The sequence below is a fragment of the Bubalus kerabau genome, chromosome 21 (genome assembly GCF_029407905.1).
Source record: "Bubalus kerabau isolate K-KA32 ecotype Philippines breed swamp buffalo chromosome 21, PCC_UOA_SB_1v2, whole genome shotgun sequence".
Classification (NCBI taxonomy): Eukaryota; Metazoa; Chordata; class Mammalia; order Artiodactyla; family Bovidae; genus Bubalus; species Bubalus kerabau.
The window spans coordinates 54,074,454-54,082,222 of record NC_073644.1 but is presented as its reverse complement, the minus strand read 5'-3'; positions in this window follow the sequence as shown (position 1 = coordinate 54,082,222).

Genomic DNA, 7,769 nt, shown 5'->3' with positions numbered 1-7,769 from the left:
CTGGCTGTTCGGGGGGTAATACCAGGAGATCTGGAACTTGATGGATCCACAGTATAAAAGGGGAAGGGAGAGCATGCCAAGGTGGATTCGTGGCTAATGAGGCAGTCAGCTGCTCTAATTGTACGGGGGGATGGACAACAGTGCTGCTGAAAGATAAATGATGAGGTAAAGCACTTATGAAGGAAAAACACCAGGGTGAAGGTGAGGTGTTAATTTTCAAGGCAACAGACGTCGAGTCCTGTCACATAATTCCATTTCATATTAAACTTATTATGGGTGATAATGTAATAATGTCAATGACACCTCTATTCCTCAACAGCAAGGAAATTGGTGGTGAGCTAAAAACTTCCCAACCCTGGAGTTTTACTTGAGGGGATAAAACTGGAATGGGGAAGATATGAAAAATTCAGAGTGAGTGCTTCTAATGCTGTCGTGAGCACAGTTGTTCCACGTTGCTAAGAAAGCATTCGCCTGCCCTCCGCTGCTCGGGATTCTGCCAGCAGCAAGTTGGGGAAACTTCCTGTACTTTGTAACAATATCTGTAATGAGTGCCAGGGTGGATCCAGGGAGTCTTAGATACTCTGCCTTTCCCCATTCCCCTTGGTGAAAGGGTACAACCTAATATACAAATTAGGATTGACAGGAACTAAAGTGAAAAGCTCGCATTTAAAATATGAGGTGAGGGATTTACAACCGATGGGTTAAAGCTTCCTAATTCGCCTCTTTTATTGAATCATAAACCTCATTTCCCCAAGTCCCAAACCGGAAACCTTGAATGTGTCTCTATTGTCTCTAAAATGAGCCTCTCCTCCTTTGCCTGACATCAAAGCCTTTGGAAAATAGCCCCAACCTCCCTTCCTGTCTAGAAAGTCACTCACTTGTTCCCCCTTTGTGAGCCTTCACAGAATAATAAATGGGGAAACACATAGCTACATAGCAATGACAAGTTAACTTTCATGAACAGCCTCCTTATCTGTAAAATGGATGAAGAGCACCAGGGACATAATGGAGTTATTGTGAACATTCAGTAAACCACCTGGCATCGTGCCTGGCTTATGAAATGCAGGTCCCCTTACTCACAAGTCTGCCTTGTCTTCTCATCATTTCTAAAATCCACCTAGTAATTTCCTTCTTTCCTTTAACTCACCCCTCTGCCCGCCTCCCCAGCCATCACCTCCATGCTCCTGCTAGAATCAACACCATCTCCATTTCCTAGTTCTTCCCTTAGCTAATTCCACTCGCTCTGTAAGGTCCCATGCCCACTTCTGTGAAATCACATTCAGTTTCTGCCTCAGGAGCAGGGCTTAAGGCAACCTTAAAGAGCCTCTCCAAGTCTAACATTCCATTGCAAAGAATACATAAATTCTTCTTTGAACATAGGATACATTGAAACTTTAAACTCTCAAAAAATATTAAAGATGATTTTTCCACTTGGTGGGTAATGGGGAGAAAATGAAAATAGTATTTAAAAATCCATATTACTGTAAATGGCCATTATTTTAAATTCTTGTGTAACTTGGGGCTTATTTCATGACAGATACCAGGCTCTATCATGTATGGAATTTTAAAGTTTTCCTACAAAGCCAGTGACATCACCCAGTTTCAGGATGATCAGAAAGCTGAGACTCAAGGCCATTCACCAAGGAAGTAGATAACATGAGATCTAGATCATGGATGATGACCATGATCTTGTATAGAGTTCTGGAATCACTCTCCACTATGCTTCACTTCCACAAACCACCCATTTATCAAGTGCTGTTGTTGCATACAAAACCTTGGGTTTGCTATTGGGAAAGATGGGCACTTATGTGTGTGTATGTGTGCATGTGTGTGTATATATGTGTGCATGTGTCGGCGGAGGGTGGGTATGCTCAGTCAAGCAGTCATGCCCAACTCTTTGCAACTTGCCTGCCAGGCTCCTCTGTCCATGGGATTTCCCAAGCAAGAATACTGGAGTGGGAGGCCATTCCCTTCTCCAGGAGATCTTCCTGACTTGGGGATAGAACTTGCATTTCCTGCATCTCTTGCATTGCAGAAGACCTGGGTTTTGTCCCAGGGTTGGGAAGATCCCCTGGAGAAGAGAATGGCTACCCACTCCAGTATTCTTGCCTGGAGAATCCCATGACCAGTGGAGCCTGGCGGGCTATGGTCCACAGCATCACAAATAGTTGGATATGACTAAAGCAGCTTAGCACACATGCATGCACATATATGTATATATATTTGTATATTTCCTCCTCTTAAGTAGTTTAAGTATCAAAAAAGAAAAATAAAACACAGATATAAATAGAATATAGGGGAAAGTCACAGGATGTATCAGACTGGTATAGTATTTGAAGGAATTCAAGGATGTGAGGATCACTTTCAACTAAGTGATCAAAGAGCTGTGTCCAGTGATCTAGCTTTCCAAAACTGCATCTATCTTGCTCTAGAAAAAAAGAGTAAAACTAAAAATTCTACAACTCTTCAAAAAAAAACCCTCAGAAACCCATTTTTTATATGTAACTCCCTCATGTTCACCCTTTGGAAATCTTAAAATCTCCTCCCCAGCCATAATTCTTCTGTGGTTTCTCATTGGAACCATGCTTAAGATAGAATATTAAATCAAAGCAATAAATTTGGAATATGTGACATCAGATTGAGATGTAAAAGCTAACAATTCATCTTAAAATGACTACTATATTCAAGGGAAGATCAAGTCTTTTTCTTCAAGTGAACTACAAAAATTCCTATTCACTTTGAAAATTATTTTTTTATCTTCTTTCTTGGCACCTGGAAACTAAGAGAGTAATAATTTCCCACAAAATCCATGGATTAATTATCCTTCTTTTGGAAGTTTGAATTCCATCTTTCAGAATCCACTGTGACTTGTCAGAGTTTTCTGTGTGAGCCCAACCTATGGAGCTGGCTACCTATATCCATACGAGAACCTTGTCCCTTTACAGTCACAGCCTCTGTACAAAAGTTGCCTCCATAGATCAGAACTGTCTGTTACAGTTAACAGATACAGTAGATTTATTCTTCACTCTGTTACCAAATCCATCCTTAGAGTGATCCACAGCAAAACATTTTGGGAGGTGGGTCTACCGGACTGTTTCATTGATTTTGGAAAAGAATAAAAAAACAATAAAACAGTAAAAAGTAAGAATGAGTTTTACTTACTGAGTGCTCATTGGATCCCACATCTAAGAACTTTACATGCTTTATATTATTTCATAAGGTTTTACATTACTTAACGATGTTTTATATGACATAATCTTCATAATCAACCACGACTGAAGTGACTTAGCTCGCATGCACACATAAGCAACCACATGATATCAGTAATATTATTTTACTCAATTGTGCAAATAATGTTGAGACCAAGCTCTCCCAGAGGTTAAGGGCAGAGTTAGGACTTGACCCTGGAGCCCAGAGCCAATGTTAAAACATGAGTGGAGAAGCTTTATCTGCTCAATAGTGTCAAACCAAAAAAAATGTTTCCTTGCCTACCTCCCCACTCACCACTTCAGCCTCAGCTGCAGAAACAATTTTATAAACCTTTCTGTCCCCCTGTGCAGGGCGTGGGGGTGGAGTGGGGAAGATGAGGAGTAACTGCTGACCTAGGTGAGGATGATTCTTAGAAAGCCAGGGACTTCCTGCATATGAGGTATAGAGGAGACAGACAGCTAAACACAGGGAGGGAGAGAGAGAGAGCACATTAACAGCAGTTCCTATCACTTGTGGGTCCCCCACGTCTGTCTGTTTGTCTGACAGACTCATCAACAGTAGTGGACACTTGGCTATAATTTCGAGGCATCCTTAGATTCTTAGCTCTTTTCTGGATCTTCTCTACTTCCTGAGCCAATTCAAAGCAGAAACATAAGAGCTAAAAAATCTGAGGGTGCCTAAAAATTATAGCCAAGTGTCCACTACCATTAATGAGAGAGTTGGACAGACAGACACACGTGGGTGGGAATGGAAGAGACGGTGGGGTAAGAGCCACATTTGTTTCCGCTTTCTCCTGGGTTTTCTGCTGCTCCAGCTTCATGTGTGAGCACACGTGTTCATGTGCTGGCTCTTTCACACCCATGTTGCTTTCTCATCTCCTTCTTGTGCTCAGATGGTCTCTCTTTCTCCCCTGCAACAGGCTGTCAATGCCTCCTAATTCAGACACTTATTAAGTGCCTGTTACTGTGGAAGATAAATGTAAGGGACCAATTCCTGTAAGTTCCTGTAGAACTTACAGCCTAGTGATAAAGGTCTAATAAACAGAACACAGAGTAGTCATGTTATATGTTGCAAGTGGTAGAAACCCCTCTCAACATGGCCTAAATCTGGACTTCTGATGCTCATAATTATGAGATAATAAACTTATATTCCTTTAAGCTGCTGAATCTGTCGTCACTCATTATGGGAACAATAGGAAACTTCTATGCGTGCACCCAGCCAGCTCTGGAGAGAAAAAAAAAGGCAATTCTACCAAGTCTACAAATTCTCTGAGGAATTGGGAGAACTTAAGGGGCAACTAAACCTTTAGCCACAATGGTAACTCTAGCTCCCATCAGTGGTGGGGCCTCCCTGCTGCTGCTGCTGCTGCTGCTGCTAAGTTGCTTCAGTCGTGTCCGACTCTGTGCAACCCCATAGATGGCAACCCACCAGGCTCCCTCGTCCCTGGGATTCACCAGGCAAGAATACTGAGTGGGTTGCCATTTCCTTCTCCAATGCATGAAAGTGAAAAGGGAAAGTGAAGTTGCTCAGTCGTGTCCAACCCTCAGCGACCCCATGGACTGCAGCCCACCAGGCTCCTCCATCCATGGGATTTTCCAGGCAAAAATACTGGAGTGGGTTGCCATTGCCTTCTCCCAGACCTGATCTAAATTGGCTCCAGAAGGACTGAAGTTCCAGAAAGGCAGGACCTAACAGAGCATGGTGGTGCTTGGAGATTTCAGCCAGGTGTCCATTGCTTTTAGTTAAATCAGGGATTGGCAAACTATAGGCCAAATCCAGCCCACTATCTATGACCTAAGAGCTAAGTATGGTTTTACATTTTTAAATAGTTTAAAGCAAATGATGAATATTTTAAAACACATGAAAATGACATGAAATTCACATTTCCATCCCCATAAGTAAAGTTTTATGAGAACACATCCACTCTCATTCATATATATTTTTTCTATGGCTGCCTTTGTGGGACAATACAGCTTGCAAAACCTAAAGTATTTGTTATCCAGCCCTTCAAGGAAAAAGTCTGACAACCATACACTTGTTGCTGTTGTTTAGCCTCTAAGTCATGTCTGACCTCGCAACCCCATGGACTATACCCTGCCAGTCTCCTCTGTCCATGAGATTTTCCAGGCAAGAATACTGGAGTGGGTTGCCATTTCCTTCTTCAGGGGATCTTCTTGACACAGGGATTGAACCCACATCTCCTGCCTTGTAGGCAGATTATTTACTGCTGAGCCACCAGGGAAGCCCAACCCTATACTGCTGCTGCTGCTGCTAAGTCGCATCAGTCGTGTCCGACTCTGTGCGACCCCATAGACAGCAGCCCAACAGGGATAGCTCCTCTGTCCCTGGGATTCTCCAGGCTGGAGAATCCTGGAGTGGGTTACTGGAGAATACTGGAGTGGGTTGCCATTTCCTTCTCCAATGCATGAAAGTGAAAAGTGAAAGTGAATTCGCTCAGTCGTGTCCGACTCTTAGCAACCCCATGGACTGCAGCCTACCAAGCTCCTCCGTCCATGGGATTTTCCAGGCAAGAGTACTGGAGTGGGGTGTCATTGCCTTCTCCGAACCCTATACTAAAGAATGCTAAAATGTAAGTATCCCCGAGAACCTTAACACACCTGAGCATGCATTCATTTTGTTTACTGTCATGGAAGGAGGTAACAGGTTCAGGAATGTCTAGTTCGCAAGCAGGGTGAGGGCTCTGAAGAATACAGAGACAGATGGCCAGGGTCTGGCTCTCCTGACTCCATGGTTGTGTCCAGGGGAGATTCAGAGAGAGACCCACGTGAAGAGCTGTCCCTTCAGCCCCTGCCATGAGTCTCCAGAGCTATGCATGAAGACCAGGCAGAGTGAACCTTCCCTTTTGGGTGGGCAGGTAGGTCCTTCTAACTCATTTCCCCCTGTGCTGAACTAAGCAGAGAGTGATGAGGGAGTCTGGCTTTGCAGGGCTCGGGTCTGCAAAGATAGACCATAAGCAGAGGGGTGAGAACGGCACAACTGAGAGAAACCAGAGTAGAAGGTAGAAACACAGAGCTCAAGACCAAGGGCTGAAATGACCGAGAAACATCTGCTCCCCCCACCACTCGGAAATAAAAGCTAGACTATTACATGGAAGTTCTGATTGCCTTTATGTCATGACAGACATTTTCCCAGGCTGATGGCTTTTCACCCTGGAGCTGTGGTCTGGTTGACCCGGGCAGCTCCTGAGTATTCAGGCACTAACCCTACAATGAAGAGCTCTGCCCTCTTGAAAAATAGGTTTACCTTTATCTGTGCAGGGGCCTCTGGTATCTATCAAATAGTAGAGCTAGGACTGATGTCAGGCAGACTGTAATAGTATGACTTACCAGGTGGAGCCTAATAAATATTCCTTGGGTTTTCATGGGGTCGGATTGTCCAAACGTGGCTTCACTTTCTACTGCTTCCTTTCCCAGTTTCTTGGGCTTTCTTTCCATCTCTCCCAAAGCCAAAATGGGGACTATTAGCTCCTCATCAGTCCTTGAAAGAAAGGATTTGTTTTTTAAAGCCTTTGAAAAAAGTAGAGGTTTTGTCAAATTCACCAACAGTTACAGCAGAACTATAGTCATTCCCAAGTTAGCCAGCCTTTTAATAAACAACAACATGATAACTATGTGCTCTGCACCACTGATCATCTTGTTATAACTGGTGTAAGTAGAATAATTTGACTATGATTCATCAGGTTGCAGAGGGAACAGGGGACCTGGGGAACATTTTTAGAGAAGATGGTGTGAGTGAAAAATAGCACCCAGGTCAAAGCAAGTCCCTCTCTACTCTCTCCACTAAGCCAAACCCTATCAAAAGGGTTTGATCAATTCTGTATTTGAGAGCAGAGGGTCTGGGTCTAGAAAGAATAGCATGTAAGAATGTTTAACCTATTGAGGAGAACACTACTGGGGGAAGCAGATGCTAATCCCATATTTTTCTGAATCTGCAATAAGAAAGATCATCAGTCCTGCACGTGGAATCAAATTTTTCTTACCTGTAATATCTTTTCTGTGATATCACAGATAAAGATGGTGGTGGTTTAGTTGCTAAGTCATGTCTGATTCTTGCAACCCCACAGACTGTAGTCTGCCAAGATCCTCTGTCCATGGTATCACAGATAAGACAGATAGACCAGAGCTATCTTGCTGACAGAAATCATCTCTCACAGGACATGGGAGAGATGGACAGACTACACGGTCTAACCGGGGCCCAGGAGGGGATATTTCCAATGGTGTGGAGGAATCTGGGTCTCTGGACTCTCAGTCTGCGTTCTTCACAGGGCACGACAAGCTCCACAGGGGTTTCTCCTGTTGAGCTTCTGAGCACGTCCCGGGGCCTCGTCCACAGGGAGCGAGGCTGACTTCTACTGGCCCAGCCATCCATATCAGGATGACCCAGCCACTTGCCTTTCCAGGGCCAACTGGGTAGGTTTTCCCCTTGGCCATTCTCTCCACCACAGACAAGAACAATGCCGAGCATTCATGGAACAATTTTTCTAGTGAACCCACAAATTCCCCCTCCAGCTCTGCAGGGAGGACAGGGGAGAAGACGAT